The 17,941-nt window shown below is 30.9% G+C and overlaps 1 protein-coding gene across 1 annotated transcript in view; it reads left to right on the top strand.

Annotated features, from left to right (window-relative positions):
• The window catches only part of LOC142331781 (uncharacterized), a 416,977-nt gene that overhangs the window by 66,175 nt on the left and 332,861 nt on the right, over positions 1–17,941 (top strand). The window lies entirely within an intron of this gene.

Here is a 17,941-nt window from a genome sequence, read left to right as displayed (position 1 = left end):
AGTCAATTTCTTTCTTTAACTTTTCCATACTTTTTCTTTCTCAATATTCTACTCGTAATTGTAAAAAAAAAAAAATACATATCTTTGCTGTTGAGTTTAAAACCTAATAACTTATTTCATAATAAAGTTAAAATATCGAGAACAACCTTATTTTACTCCACAACAAATTCTCTGTTAACCCATATAATTTAGTTATATAATTATTAAAATCATCATTATTAAAACGATATATTTATTAAAATCTTTTTTTAAAAATGTAAGAAGAAAAAATTTATATATTTATAACTAATTTTTAACGTAAGTCGATTTCAGCCAGTATGAAATAAAAAAATCTCTTGCACACTTCTGCGCAAAAAGACTGAATTTTTTTCCGACATCCTCACTATTTTGCAGTCACAAACGCACTGATTTTCACAGTAAAACGCACCAAATACTTTTGTTTAATGAGTAGAACCACCACACAAGGATCAAATTTAAATTCACTTATCACTGCGCTTATCCATAAGCAAGTATGAAAAATACACCATTGCACATTCAACATAATCTCAAAATGAGGTTAAGTTGTCTGTTGTCGACATTAAATTTAGCGTAACTCAGGAATAACTCAACCGATCTTCCGAAAATTTTCATATCTATAACTTCAGATACGCTATTACAGCATGTGTAAATTTCAACGGAATTGATTAAGTACTATTGGAATTTTTGAGCCACAAAATTTTATACTGAAATGGGATTTTTGTACTCCACATATCTCAAAACGTAAAGAAAGTTTTTTTTTACCCCTCGCCAACTCACCATGCGTTTGAAGGAAATAATACCTCAAATTAAGATTATATTGTTTGTTGTCAACTTTAAATTAAGTATAACTCCGGAATAACTTAACCAATCTTCATATGCATAACTTTGTTTACAGCATATCTAAATTTCAATGAAATTGATTAAGTAGTAGTGAAGATTTTCGAGTTACAAAATTTTATACATAAATGGGATTTTTGTTCTTCTCATGTTTCAAAACGTAAAGAAACTTATTTTCAACCCCCCACTCACGCCTATCACGTCATCCGATTGAAGGTAATAACTGATATTAAGGTTATGTTGCCTGTCGTCAACTTTAAATTGAGCTCAACTGAGGAACAAGTTAACTAATCTTCAGCAAATTTTCACATGCACAACTTAATGTACACTATTAGCATATTGATTTATTAGTTTTAGAGAACTACGAGCCACAAATTTTATACACAGGTATAAAAATATGATGGGTTCTTATATATATATATATATATATATATATATATATAGTGGATAAGGAAACTACATTTAAGGGTATGTTAGTTTCGTACTCTTCATACCTTTTTTTTTCTTACTCACCTACGCCGGATCCGGAATTAAGCATAGAACAGTGAAGGGGGTCTCAAACATTTAAATATAATACTTCAGTATTATATTTAAATGTTTTTTTTAAATATTATATTTAAATGTTTAATATGTACTTAATATTTAAATATTAAACAGCCCTTGCCACCTACCGGTAGTATGTCCGGCATGGCAGGTCTGGCTGCCGGTCAAATTTTTATTTTATATTTTATTAATAAGCCATTAATATTAGCAACTCATTAGAGTACCTCACTTCCTGTGCAGTTTTTTAGCACTGTTCCTATATGAGGCTATCCAGCTTCCAGTTGTCATCATACAAAAACTACCACAAGGAATCCCCGATCCCTCAACAAGAACGATCCATCTCGGCGAACCGTCTTCTCCAGATCGAGGCTGTACTCTCCATACCTTAAAAACGTAAAGAAATACATTTTCATCCCCTCCCCCCCAAATCCCATCAGATATTCAAAAATAATAACGTACTTTTTCGAAAAAAATTTCTTTAAATTAAATTTTTATTTCGTTGCGTGTATTGCAAAAATACGTGTAATTATTTTTAGAAATTAATAAAAAAGTTAAATTTGTTTTGGTCGCCTGAATAAGAAAACGTGTATAACTTAATTATCTTATTTTAGAATTTTTATTCTTTTTTTTATTGTTTTATATAAATGAAAAAAAATTCGCTGATACAATAAGATTTTGCATCATTCGTAAACTAGAAGCATAGAATTTCCTTGTAATTAAAAGTAATCATCATTGAAATACGGATCAATATTATCTTTGAAAACAAAAAAAGAGTTCTTTAAATAAATACTATTTTAAATTGAGCAAAGAACATAGCATGTTTACAAAGTACTGTGTTTTTCTAATAATCATACTTATATCCTAGACTTTATAGTTGTAATGCATATGAAATATTCTCGTAAGTTAATTACGAGAATACGTAATATTACGTTGATAATATTACATTATATTTTCGTAATACGTCATTATACTTGTCTGATTATTGTCTATGATTATTTGTCATAATATTATATTATTTTGAAACGTGAATTACGTTGTAATATTGAATGTAATTTTTACGTTCAGTAAAATTACTGTTATAAAATTGGAGAGAATTCGTCCCTGACCTAAATTAGTACTAATACACAAAAGATTAATTTAGATTTTTCAATGATGAATCCTAAAAGCTATTTTTCTTATACAATTTGTTAAAATCAAATTGATAATTTAGTGATTCTCAATTTAAAAGAGATTATATTTTACTCCTTTAAAAGTTTAAAAAATAAACTGTATATAAGAAAAAATGTAAAAAGTGAATCAAAAATTGAAAAAAATTACGAAACAAACATTAATTATAATCCTTTATTTCTTAATGCTCCTTGAAAAAAAAAATTACAATAAAAAAAATAACTGTATATCCTAAAATTCAAAATATATGTATTCCATATAATAATTTTTACGTAATTTTTTTACAGTATTTTTATAAATAAACAGTCATACACCTAGTTCAGTCTAGATCCCTAAAAGAACTGATTTTCCATCAAATTGCTGTAATAAAACCACATTGATATTTTATTTATTTGAACTGGTTTAACTTAGTTAAACCAAGACTTCTTTTAAAAAAAGCTAAGAACACAGGTGTAGAAATTTTCTGTCATGCGGTTTTTTCTCATGCACGGCTTATAGACACATAACTATATTTAAAATAATTAAAATTTTATTTAAATATAATTATTTTTTTTGCTTATTTAATTCAATGATTCTAACTAAAACGCGCGCGCGCCGCCTTCCGTGGCGCGAGTGGTGGCGTCTCGGCCATTCACCCCGGATCCTGGGTTCGAGTCCCAGTCAAGCATGGCATTTTCACACACGCTAAAAAACATTCATCTCATACTCTGAAGAAATCTCTAACGGTGGTCCCGGAGGTTAAACAAAAAAAAATAAATAAAACGCGCGCGCATACCGTATTTTGTTGGCGCGGGTGTGGCGGTACTCTTTCCTGTTTAGCCTCCGGTGATTAGCGTTTAGATAATACTTCAGAGGATGATATGTATGAGTGTAAATGAAGTGTAGTTTTGTACAGCCTCAATTCGACCATTACTGGGATGTGTGGTTAATTGTAACCCAACCAGCAAAGAACCGGTATTCACGAACTAGTATTTAAATCCGTGTTAAAATAACTGACTTTACTAGAAGTTAAACGCTGGAACTCTCGACTTCCAAATCACCTGATTTGGGAAGACGCGTTCACCACTAGACCAACCCAGTAGTGGGTGTGGCGGTACTTTCTTTTCCTTTTTCCTGTTTAGCCTTCGGTAACTACCGTTTAGATAATTCTTCAGAGGATGAATGAGGATGATATGTATGAGTGTAAATGAAGTGTAGTCTTGTACATTCTCAGTTCGACCGTTCCTGAGATGTATGGTTAATTGAAACCCAACCACCAAAGAACACCGGTATCCACAATCTAGTATTCAAATCGTGTAAAAATAACTGGCTTTTACTAGGACTTGAACGCTGGAACTCTCGACTTCCAAATCAGCTGATTTGGGAAGACGCGTTCACCACTAGACTAACCCGGTGGGTTGGGTGTGGCGGTACTAGCGATCAATTTTAACACTTTTTTACACTTTAAATATTATTCATTTATTTAATTCTACTGCTCATCTGTGACGTTACGATGTAGCACACGACTACGGCTACTGTACAAGTGCTGTACTAGCGCTCTATCTGGTGAGAGGGGGTACTAATGACACATTTCACTCACTTATCCACTAGTTTATTTAGAGAAATTTTGGGGTGGAGATGCAATTTTGGAAATTTTTTTTAAATATAATTTTTTAGTTGTTAAAAAATGTGCCTAAGAAAAATAACACCTTAATTAGTCGAAATCTACAAATTCTGATGGTGACCTTGCTCTACAGCGTCACCCCCTTGACCTTTTAAGTTGAAAATTTAATGGAATCAATACTCTATATAAAGAGGTAATTAGACCCAAGTTTGCTCAAAATCGGTCCAGTATTTCTGCACATATAAGGTGATTTAAGGTGCGACATGGAACACGCACACATACGTACGAACATCCGGAAAATTTCTATACTTTTTTTTTGGGTTCCTAAGGTGTCAAAATGTAAAGATCCGGTGAAAACCACAAATTCCCAAACTAGACTAAATAAAATATTTTCCCTTCTAAAGCTATAGTTCTGCTATAGTGCTAGACAGGAAAGTAATAGATACTTCAAAATAAGTTTTAAATCTGTTAAAAATTAAAAAACAAGACTGCCAAAGAAAAGACTAAAAACAGGATGTCCGGTCAGTGCAGATTATATTACACAACAAAGCAATGTAGAACTGAGGAGCCTCTAAATTTTGGACCATTGCCATTAAATCCATTTTAATACTACTGCTAATTATTTTTTATTTAAAAAGATATATATCTGGGTGAAATTTATATTAATTTTTTAACTTGGTTGGTGTTTTACCAACCAAGTGTTATAAACTTTCCGTTGTCTATGTCTTGTAAATGACATTTAGTTCGATGTTTTGATTTTGCTAAGTTATTTGTATGTAGTGTAATTCTAGACAGATATGCCTTTTTGAATATTAGATCGGGGATACCGGTATTGTTTGGTGGTTGGATTTCAATTAACCACATATTTCAGGAATGGTCGAACTGAGATTGTAAAAGATTACGCTTTATTTAAACTCATACATATAATCCTCATTCATCCTCTGACGTAATACCTGAACGGTAATTCCCGGAGGATAAACACAAAAAAGAAAAGAGATATATACGCCTTAAATACATAATGCTCCTTTTTGGTTAGTCGTGTAAAAGATAAATAAATTGGCAAGAATCATTTTATAGTTTATAGTTTTTGTTAGTAGTGTACCGTACCATCCAAAAATATCCCGATTATATAATACAGATATCGTTTTGGGCATAATTTCGACAAGAAACAACTAATTGATGAATTTATATTACAACGTTAGGAGCCATTCATGGTTTCATGTCCTAAAACAAAGCTTTTAATAATCTATACGTATATATATATATTTTTTTTAACCTCCGGGACCACCGTTACATATTGCTCCAGAGGACGAGATGAATGATTTGTAGCGTGTATGAAAATGCCATTCCTGACCGGGATTCGAACCCGGGACCTTCAGATACAAGACCGAGACCCTACCACACGCGCCATGGAGGCCGGCTAATAATCTATATTTGACATGTTTCGGCTTCACCGATGAGTTTGACTTTAGCTTATTTCACAATAATTATAATAATAATAAAAAAATCGAAAGCGGTCTTAATTTATTTTCAATTTTTACTTCCTTGTACGAAGTACAGGAAGTATTGTGATCGCGAAAAATTTTGGTTTCCAGCTTTCAGCGGAAATATCCATTTTGCCCATCCCTGAATTCATTTTGACTAGTTTCAGCGTCATGTCTGTACGTACGTATGTATCTCGTATAACTAAAAAACCATTAGCTGTAGAATGTTGAAATTTTGGATTTAGGACTGTTCCAAAATAATTTGTATTTCCGACTTTTTCTTAACTGCAGTAATAAGCTCTCATTGAGAGATTTTCAAAGATAAATGGTACTTATTTTCATTGGTTCCAGGGTTATAGCCAAATATTTTAATTAATGAAATATTTGGATTTTACAAGAGGAAGGCATATCGGTTCGAATCCGACTTCATTTCCTTTCTTTTTAATATAAATATATTGATTTATTAATAATTATTAACGTCTGATTGTAATTTTTTTATAATAAATAATAATTCAACAATAACAATTAAATTAATATGAAAAAAACCAGAAGTTAAACTAAAATTTTTTGTACTTTTCATTTTATAAAAATGTGTATATGTAATTTAATAGGCGTACAAAGAAGTCATGTAGTGTCCAAATCAAATTTTTTTTTTTAATAATTTTCTTCAGATCGTATTAATAATATACCTTTATTGCTAAATACATTTTCTTGTTAAAAAAACGTTTATCAGCTTGTCAAAAATAAAGTTCGATAAGAGGAAAACCTTTAGCTAAATCAAGGTAAGAATAAGAAAATGTTAGGTATTATGCAGTTAGGTGCAGGGTGGACAGCTGAACAAATAGTGAGAAAAAACGGGATGTAAACATGACTAGGGTGCCTTGGCTGACTCAACTTAAATGAGGAGGCGAGGCTCCCCGATAATAACATGCGGACCGCCCAGCAGAACACAGAAGACCATCGATAACCTCAAGAAGTGAGATTAAGTATACCGGACTGGTGAGCGAAGGCAGGACAGACCGCCCTCTGCAGAGCTGGCATTCGTTCATGCTTGCATGGATGGGCGACAGTGATGATGCATGGGACTCTGAACACACCGAGCTCGAAGGCACCTCCTGGGGCTGACTAATGCTTAAATTCAGTTTCCGGCCTCGTGAGGCGCAGGCTACATATGCCGTAACATCTGCGGAAAGCGAGCCCGACACTTGTCCGTAAATGGGAAAAGAGGTATTATACAGTTAACACCGAAGATGATTTTTTGTGCGTTTTACGTGGCATCAAATTACCCATCTTAAATATGCTATTATTTCGTCTTGATTCAATCAAATCAACATGGCGTTCATTATTAATTAATTTTTTTAAATTTACAAATGAAAAATGAAGAAGGGTAAAAAATTAAAATAAAATATATATCAATATATCATAAAAAAAATATTAAAAAAAATACATCTACTGTTTTAAATTAAAATATCTCATTTTAAATATCAATAGATTTTAATTTAAAGTATATTGTATTTGAACATGGGCAAATATGTTGAACTTATTCGCCTATAATTATTTTTCACGGGTAAAATAAATATATAAAAACGCACAAATCATCGGATAATATTATAATTAAAATTATGTATATTTATTTATAGATAAAAAACCATAAACTTACTAAATTAAACAAAACGATAAACGCACAACGTGTTTCGCTTAAAATTTTAACCTTTTTAAAGTGCCACCTCATTTAACGCATTTGCACAACTTTCACATAATATCCATTTATTTGGACTGGTCAAGAGATTTATATAAAAACACAACCTCACGGATACACCTCCCACCATCATTTGTTTTATTTCTGCTCCCACCTTTAAAATTACATGTGATACTATTGGATACCCCTCCTTAGATCGTTTGTTTCTACCAACTTAAGACAGAATGTTATCTAATTTATCTAAACTATGTGCCCTGCATTTAAAAATTACGAAAAAAACATCTATTTCAAAAATAAAAGATATTAAAAAGATTACATTTTCTAAAACGATACGTAATTTTAATTTAGGGTCATATATACCTACAACAAATATATACGCGCGTATATATATATTGCTACAATAGAGTTATCTTCGGCCACTTATAAATAATACATTTCTAAACAAATTACTCATGGGAATAGAGAGAGAGAGAATTGTTTTCATTGTCTGCAGTTAATTTTAACCTATCCCTTAGGAAGATGTCTCGGATTAAACTAATCGGCGACAAACAAAACTATTCTCATATGTAAATTATTTAGTAATTTATTATAGTTTATAAACTGGGGTGCCTCTTGCGCGTGTATATATATATATATATATATATATACATACACACACACAAACACACTTATTATATTCTATTTCTTGTATGATTGTAATTTGAAACATTACAAAATATTTAAAAATTATGCAAATCTTAAAAAAAAATTGAATCACATGGCTTTTGACAGACATTAACAAAATCTTTTAGGCAATTTAATTCAACTTTTATTTTTTATTAATATTTTCACAGTATTTTATATTTCTGCTAGGATTTTATAATTGATTTGACTGTTATTTTCTGCCCTTCCTAGCATTTTCACTCGTAACATTCATGGTTGATGCGTTTCGGAGTACCTGCATTCTCAAGTCTACATTTAGCACTCAGATTGTTAAAACGAATGTTAGAGTGACAATGCTAGGCAGGGTAGAAAACAAAACTGTATTCAATTATCTTTTTTTCAAAATAAAAATTGTTATTTTTATAATTTTTCATATTTTTTAATTAATTGTATAAAATTTAAAAGGTATACGTTTATTTTTTAATAAAATAAATTTATATTGCGTAGAATAAATATTTAAAGTAAATAATATCAGTTGATATAGCCGTTTAATTGTTGTTGTGTAATTCTCAGTTATTATTTTATTATAATTAATATTATAGCACTGTTTAAAGTTCGTTATTGTATGCATTATGAATGTAAAATGCAATAAAATATTCATGCAGCACGTTTTACCTAGTTTTATTATTAACATGATTTTATCGTCATTGTAAATTTGAGTGCCTCGATAACGAAGACATTAACAGAAAAACGGGTTTCCCCATTGTTTTTCTTGAAAAATGTTAAATCAAAATCGTGTGTCATATGTCAAGCTTATTTCAAAAGTTAAGTTAGATTAAATATGGTGAATCCAAGATGGAGGAAAAAAGTTAAAAACTCACATTAATGCAGATTGTTTTGAATTATGTAGAACCCTTATTTCTTCATGCCTCCAAATACCTCTCAGATATGCAAATATAAAGCTATTTACATAATAAATGTCGTGAATGAATCATAATCAACGTCCAGTACAAACTGCAAAAGATAAATTTACAAAACTTTATATAAACGTTCTTCTTACGGTATTCGTGCATATTAAAAAAAGCTTTTTTTGGAATTCCGAGTTTAATAGATTACAAATGGAGTAACAATGATTTTTTTTTTTTTAATTTCTCCGTAAATTATGAAGGTATCAACTTTATATTGAAGTATAAGAATCTTCATGTAAATATCTAAAACGCAATTTTTAGATTTTTCAAAATTCGACCATGAAAGGGGTGAAAAAAAGGTAAAAAATATTTTAATAATAATAATAATAAATATTTTAGTATTTAATCAATGTTTGAAAATTTTACCCATTTCCAAATATACTAAATGAGATACTCACTAGATTTGGACTTGTAAATACTCTTCAATAAATATCTAAAAATTATTTTCGGGTTTTTTTAAATTTCGGTTTTTAAAGAGTACGATGGTGTACGGCTCAGCGCCGGCGACTCAATCAACACAGCCACTGCCACTGTTACTGTACGTGCCACGATTTCCGGTTACTCGATTAAAAAACATAAAATAAAATAATTTAAAAAAATAAGAAATAAGTACGGTCACCTCTTAGTAGTGTTTGTCTGGTAAACCCATCGGTTTGGTCTAGTGGTGAACGCACGCGTCTTCCCAAATCTGCTATTTGGAAATCGAGAGTTTCAGGGTTCAAGACCTAGTAAAGTCGGTTATTTTTACACGAATTTGAATACTAGATCGTGGTTACCTGTGTTCTTTGGTGGTTGGGTTCAATTAACCAGACATCTCAGCAATGTTCGAACTGAGACTGCACAAGACTATATTTCATTTACACTCATGCATAACATCCTCATTCATCCATCCTCTGAAGTATTATCTGAACGGTAATTATCGGAGGCTAAACAGGAAAAAGAAAGATATGTTTGGTAATGTTATAAACCGTGCAAAAAACATTTTGCCTGCAACCAGCTATAACTACTATTTGTAAGATGGAATTATTGTTGAGGTTGTTAGTACGGATCTGAGACATTCAGAAAGTGGCTCTTTAATAGTTAGATCTAGGCGCGGGGTCTTCATTCCGCGGTTAGGTTTCTAGCTCAGTTCCTGAGGGCGACGTGGTAGCTGCAGGTGTCCGTTGTCTTCATTCTGAAGGCATAAACATGTAAATCTATCTCGGGGTGAATTTTTACCGATGTAGATGTCCCTCGGGGCATTTGCATCGGTGGCATCTCTGCGGGGCCTGGACTGAAAGCTGTGTGGCACAATCAGTTTGAGGGCGAGAAGATGTCCTCCGTTAAAGCCACTACTGGCTAGGAACGGGGGGGGGTGGTGTAGCGACCTGACACGCTACGAGGTGGGATCTTCTCCCCTCCGGGGGGAATCGAGATGTAAGATGGAGGCTGAGTATTTTGAAACTCACATAAGTCAGATCACTCAAAAGTTTCGGGGCCTGTACTAACCAAACTGTTGTTCTTAAGAAATTACAATACACTGATAGTTCTTATGAAGTGAAAAAGTTTTAAATTTTATTCAACATTATTATTCTTACACGCATTATCTTAATGAACATAGAGGGGTCCAGTGGGCAGAGTACCATGATTGGATACAACCCCGATCGCGACTGGAAACGAATGTTACCTCATAGCTTAGGCGAAGCTGCGACGGGTATGGTAGTTAGGTACGTGCGCACGCGCGCGTTTTGTACACGTACACGGAGACGTAACAGTATAATAAATTAAAATGATTTAATTTTCAATGGTTTCATTTAATTTTCAGTTTGTATAAACTCCCAAAAATAAAAAAAATTACCTAAAAACAATAATAGAATTTTATAAATAAAATTATAACAATTTATGTATTTATAGAAATAAAAAAATCAATAAAAATAATCCTTTTTCAATATAACAAACGTATCTGGATTTTTGGTAAATATTCAAATCATTGTCCCCATTAAAAATACTGCTCAAAACAATCAACAAATCAAAATGATGTTGATAAAACCTATAATAATTTAAACATTTTATTTTGTTGACCAATTGATCATTTTGATTTAATTCTTTTATTCATATTTCATTTTAAAATATATTTAATGGACTTAACCATGAAAAAAGAAAGAATAAAGTTTAATTACTATACTTAACGAATTAAAATCTCATTATGTTCGGATTATAATACAAAAGATATTTTTTAAGGATTAACATTATTAGAAAAACACAGGATCAATATACATACAACAAATTATTATGATATTAATAAATTGTATCCTTGTATCTTCCATTGTATCTTGTAATCCGTGTAAAAAGGATTTCAACCAAATATAATTTATAATACATTTTAATTACTTAGTTATTTAATAAAAATATTTTACAACCCATCCCGGAAAATTGAAAATAACAAAGTACTAAATAAATCACGTATAGTCAAGTATCTTTGGATGCCTTCTGAAATTAATTATTTTCATAATAAATATTTCCTTTTCCTTATTTTTTTAATTTAATTTCACCTTTTCAAATTTGACATGTATATAAATATGTTTGTGATTAATAGCTTCACTCTGTTTTTAATTAAAAATAAATAAATTAAATAAAAAAAAAAGAAAACAATTCATAATTACGATAATATGAATATTGAATAAAATATATTTTAATAAAACTGATCTCCATGGCAAACTGGAATTATCTCGGCCTTTCATCCGAGGGTCCCATATTCGAATCCCAGTCTGACATGGCGATTTTCTTACGTTAAAAAATTCAATATTCATATTCTTACGTATAAGCATCAAAGCTTTTGCGGAGAAGTAATTCTACAAGGCAAAAAAAAACAATTGTTGAAGTGTGCTAAATTTTAAGTTTTCTAGTAATTAAAAGATTAAGAGATGAAAAATTTGTTTAATTAAAATTTTGTTTAAAAATTAAATAACCGTACATGTTTATTTATTCCGCATTTTTTAAAATAACTTTTCGAACGAAAATCAGTAATATCAAGTGACATTAAGTTGGTTACGTAAAAGACCATCATATATATAAAATTTCGCTTTGCGGCAAGTTGAAAATTCAAACATTGAAATTCTGCAAAGGTATTTCTTATTATATTACTAAAAAAAGTTATTTAATATAAAATAAAAAATCCAATTATCAAAACGAAATTTTAAGATTAAATGAATGTCGTAAAACATTCTTAAGTAATCATAAAAAATTACCAAGCTGTGAATCTTTTAAACAACAGTAATTGCCGAACAGTTTTATCAAGACAATAGATATAACAGACGGATCCATCTGTGTCAGGAGTTGTGTCTTCCCGGTAAAGTCATGGTGTCTTTGAAATACATCTCCATCTGGGAGGGGTGGGAGGCTTCGGCCTTCCACCTTAAATGATCGGGTGGGGACTCCTTTGAGATGCCATTAGGGGGAATGTAAGATCGCAGGCCCGTTGGGGGATCCCTTTGGGGACTCCCCACTAAAGGCGAGGCGTCAAGACCGGAGTCCGGGTAGGAAGTTCCCTTTTGGGAACGCCTCATTTAAGGCATGGCATGCAAAAAGACCGAGTCCCAGCTGCCTTGGCGGGGCCTTGGGTCCTTCCGAGGTAGTTTGAGGCAAAGGCAACCACTTCGGAACTGAGTTTATGCTTAATTGTGTGTCCAGCTCCGGGAGGTGGAGAAACTACAATGTAAAAAAAAACTATATATAACGTATTAAATTTAATACAAGTATGTAATTAAATATTTTATTAAAATGTTAATATTAAAATTAACTTTAAAATCTATTTAAGTTTTGCTAAAATTAGGAACAAAATTAAAATTTTCCACAATTAACCACTTTGCTTTTGCGAAAGATTTGTTGATCTTTGCCAAAAAAAAACCGGAAGAATTAAATTAGTAGGTATAAAAACACAGAAAAGATAGGACTACAGACATTATATGAAAAAACGGAACGGATCTCGAACCCCCGAAAGACTAATCAGGAAATTTGTAATATAAAAATGAAGAAAGATCAAAAGAGTAAAGAAGTATTACCTCGGAGAAGTTGTCACCCCAAACGTATTAGAAAAGGAAAGGATGTAAATAAAGATGCATATTATTCCAAGACAAAGATCAATAACAAAACATTGATCTCGATAAATACGGAATTTATACATTATAAGACAATATTCAGAATTAAATTTTCAGAATTGAATATAATAGTGGGAAACATGGACACCATGCTGATGTAGACATAAATTAGTGTGTGAAGGAATTCATACATCTTGGAAGCAGAATTACGTTATATGGGCAATGCTTATAGGACATTATTAACAAAATAAAAGGGGCGAGAATAAGGCATTCAATAAAAAAATTAGGATTTTCGATTCAAAAAATGTAAACAAAAAATTGAGAAACTAATTAATAGACATACATCTTCATCATAGACCACAGGGGCAAAAGTAAAAGGAGAATAGAAGAATTTGAGCTGTGGTGTTCCTGATCGTTGTTGAAGATTGCATAGAAACAAAAAATAATCAATGAAGAAGTATTAAGAACGATTAATGAGGTACCACGTTTACGGAGCTTATTAAAGAAGCGGCGATACATGTGGATTGGACATGTACTACGGTAAACAGTTTGTTGCACATTATAATAGAGGTCACAGTTGAAGGAAACAGGAGGCAGACCAAAAGACTAGGGTATATTAAACAAACCACACAGGATTTTAGGTGTAAAACATACAAGGAAAAAAGGAATTAGCACAAAAAACAAATGCCTGGAGGATGAAGACTTTCTTTTTTTGTTTAGCCTCCGGAACCACCGTAAGAAATTACTTCAGAGGATGACATGTATGAATGTAAATGAAGTGTAGTCTTGTTCAGTCTCAGGTCGACCGTTCCTGAAATGTGTGGTTAATTGAAACCCAAACACCAAAGAATACCAATTTCCACGGTCTAGCTCTCAAATCCATATAAAAGTAACTGCCTTTACTAGGATTTGAACCTTAGAATTCTTGACTTCGAAATCAGCTGATTTTCAATGACAAGTACACCACTAAACCATCCCGGTGGATCGGAGGAGGAAGACTGCAGCAAACCAATTTTAGGATTGATTACTACAAGAAGAACAAATTAATATGCTATAAGAGTAAACAAAAAAGTGTGACCTGTAATAAAAAAAAAAAAAAAAATTGAAATGATCGATGTAACAATTATAAAATTCTTATATTATTGACAATAACATTTCATAAACACCTTTACCTATTGATTTCATTAGCTACCTATTCGTTCAATGCTTTTACTTTTTGCCTAAAAGCAAAACTGAATAGAAAATTATAATTAATAAAATAAAAAATAAAAAACTAACTATATATCGTTAAAATTCTCTCTTGATATATATAATAACATTAGAGAAAATTTACCTTCTTTACTTTGTTTAAGGTAAGAATACTTCGTTACTAAGTCTCAGTTAATGAATTATTAACTCTACCAAATAACATAACACCTAAGATCTAAAGGATAAATTATCCCTTTTAAGTAGAAGTGCTTTATATAAATATATATATATATATATATATATATATATATATATATATATATATATCAAAACGCTATTCAGATTCATTACATTAGAAATGGTAAATACTAAAATTATTTTGAGAAGATCTATACAAAGGATTAACTTTGAGAATGTCACTACTCAATCTTCAGTTCACAGATGTCAAAGGATTTTCAGGAGAATATTAGAGGTAGACGTACATCAAATTAACAGGATCACCGTAAATCTGTGTTTGAAGCATCTGTATAATTTCAAATCAACGTCAGTCATAAAGGTATGGTATTATATGCATAAACTGACAAGGAGGGTTTTACTTTAGAATTATATCAATAAATCTGTCAATTATGATATTTCTTTTTTCTTCTTCTTCTTATTATTATTAATATATACAGAGTTTCATTTTAGTCGCCCCAGGCGATTTTCTCGTAAAACTACGCACACTACAAAAAAAATTACCTAAACGAAAGTTACTCAAATTGGAGAGGGACACTTCATGGTGACCTTGAATTTGACCTTATTTTAACCTTATATCAAGGTTAAACCATATTTGAATATTTGACTTATATATTTGACCATATTTGACTTATTATAACCATATTTGAATTTTATTTAACCTTATTTCAAGGTTAAAAGGACTTTTTTTAAAAGGAATGACGTATTTCTGATCCCTGCAATTAAAAGAACAGAAAACTTTACATTGACATATGTGGTCATATATATGACCTTAGATTTTTTTGAAGGTCATATAGCTAACCATCAGAAATAGGGTTATACGAGTTACACGTTTTTGAAGGTCGTACAATATTACTGGAATGTATTTATTCCAGACTATTTACCTCCCAAACTATGAAAAACATAATAAAAATAACTACACAATCGTATAATACTATCTCTGGGAACCTTATGACCTTAAAAATAGTCAAGGTCATATCTGTGACCACATATTTTATTGTAAGGTTTTCTGATTTTTTTGTTGGTGGGAGGCATAATAGTCCATTTCATTTAAAAAATTGAAGTAACCTTAAAATAACAGTCACGGACAAGTTCAAGGTCATCATGAGGTGTCCTCCTTCCAATCTGAATAACGTTTGTTCTGTTGATTTTATTTTTTGTATTATACGTTGATTACGAAAAAATTTGCCTGGCGCGATTAAAATGAAACACTTTGTCACTCTTCTATCTATCTATCTCTCTCTCTCTCTCTCTCTCTCTCTCTCTCTCTCTCTATATATATATATATATATATATATATATAGAATTAATTTATTTATTTTCTTTTAAAAAGGAAATCAATAATATTATGAAAATAATTTTTCTAAAAGTGTTGAAGTTATTAATCTATATCGAGATTACGGATAAAGAAATAAAAAACAAAAGTGTCTGGCAACATAAATTTCAAAAGATATAACAAATAATAGAATGATTAAAAAAAAAATTGGATTAACTTAAAAAGTTATAAATTAGTTGAGAGTGACTTTATTAAATAAAAATATTCCAGAAATTAAGCTCTGACAAAATCTTTATTAAAAACTTTTTTCAATCAGTACTCGAATAAGATCCAAAGAAAATTACCTTTATATTATATAAACAAAACAAAAACATAATACAGTATTGGATAAAGGAATTCATATTTTATATTGTAATAAAATACGTAACCAGGTCAAATTGCAAGATACAATAATAAAAAGTGAATTTTTTTTTATTCTAACCAAATTTCAATTGAAAAAAAGTATTAAATTCAACAAAATTATTATTTTATCTAGGTCAATATTATTGCTTTTTATGGAATTCTTTTTTAGTTTTTTTTTTTTATTAAATAATACCAGACCCGGGAATGCTTCGCTATTGCTAGATTTGAGTATATATATAGATTAAATGAATACAATTCAAAGTTTGATAAAAAATGAACAAAATGAACATTACGGAACTCACAAAATTTAACCCTTCCCTTTTACCCTTTCACCCTTTTCTCTTTCCCCCCGTTTCCTTTTTATCTTTTCCCCCAGTTCCTTTTTCTGTTTTCATTTTTAACAACTTTCCCTTCCATTTCCCCTTTCTCTTTCCCCATTGTTCCATTTTCTTCCCAATTCCCCTTTCCTTCCCCCACGTATCTTTCCTTATTTCACCTTCTTCTTTCCTCTTTTCCCTTTCCATTTCCTTTTCTCGTTTTTGTTTTTCACCGTTTTTCTCCCTTTTTCCATTTTCCCCTTCTTCTGTTTTTACCTTCTTCCCTTTTCCCTTTTCCGATTTTTCTCTTTCTCCCTTTTACCTCGGCGTCAATCGGTCCAGTGGTTTTTTAGTTTACAGCGGACAAACTTATCGGAAACATTGAAATGGAATCGTAAAATATTTAGTATAGCTTGTCTTGCTTTTACGTCCAACAGATAGCGTTGGTTTTCAAAAAGAAGCATGTTTTTGCCTGTCACAGGTGTGATATCTAAGGTATATAAATAATAAGTATATAAAAACACGCGTGTATTCGAATTCAACGTTGTGTCAAAATTTCAAAGCAATCGGTGAAGAACTTTCGGAGATTTAAGATTTTGAACAAACGAACATTTACATTTTTATTTATATAGATTAGGTCATATAAAATTAGATTTAACGTTAAATTTAAAGTTTATAAGTATGAAATATTATTTGTAGAATTACAGTAAAATCGTATTCTACTTTTACGATAAGTTTGAACGTTCATAGTAACAGTAAAATCAAGAAGATATTATTTTATTCATTAATTACTTTTTTATTAACCTAGTTAGTTTAATTTTTATTTTATTTTTACAATCTATTCAATATACATAAAAAAAATAATAAATATAGTCATTAAGTAAATAATGTCGACGATTTATGTCGTTTCTTTTAACTGATGACAATTTTATAACTACTTTCAACTCTTAAACTAAATAACAGCTCATATTTTTTTTAAATTTAAAAGTAATAAACATGAGAATAGTAATCATAAAAAGAAGAAATATATTGGAAATCGAGAAGGTTAAGAGACAATTAATTTGGATGATTGTAGAGTGGTTTTTTGTACGCCTTGTTGTATTCAACGATTTCATGCTTGAACGTACGTAGCTTTAGTTTTTTGTATAAGAACTAAGTCCAGCCACGGTCACGATGAGAAGAAATGTTTGCCCTGAAGCTCATTTAAACGGTGTCAAAGTACCTCTTGCCAGTAAGGTAAGGTATTTGGGTTTATATCCTGATCGCCGTTTAACTTGACGAGATAGTGTAAGCGAGGAAAGGAAGGAGGTTGCTTGAGATTAAGTTTAAAAGGATGTACTGGATGTAGGGGTAAGGGATTTCAACTTTCATTGTCCAACAAGATTCTGCATTACAAGGCATTCTTGAAGTCGGTGTGGACTTACGGAATTAAACTCGGACACAACCGGTAACAGCAAAGTGGAGATCGTTCAACGGTTTCAGAATAT

The sequence above is a fragment of the Lycorma delicatula genome, chromosome 10 (assembly GCF_047948215.1).
Source record: "Lycorma delicatula isolate Av1 chromosome 10, ASM4794821v1, whole genome shotgun sequence".
Lineage (NCBI taxonomy): Eukaryota > Metazoa > Arthropoda > Insecta > Hemiptera > Fulgoridae > Lycorma > Lycorma delicatula.
This window is presented reverse-complemented; position numbering and strand designations above follow the sequence as displayed.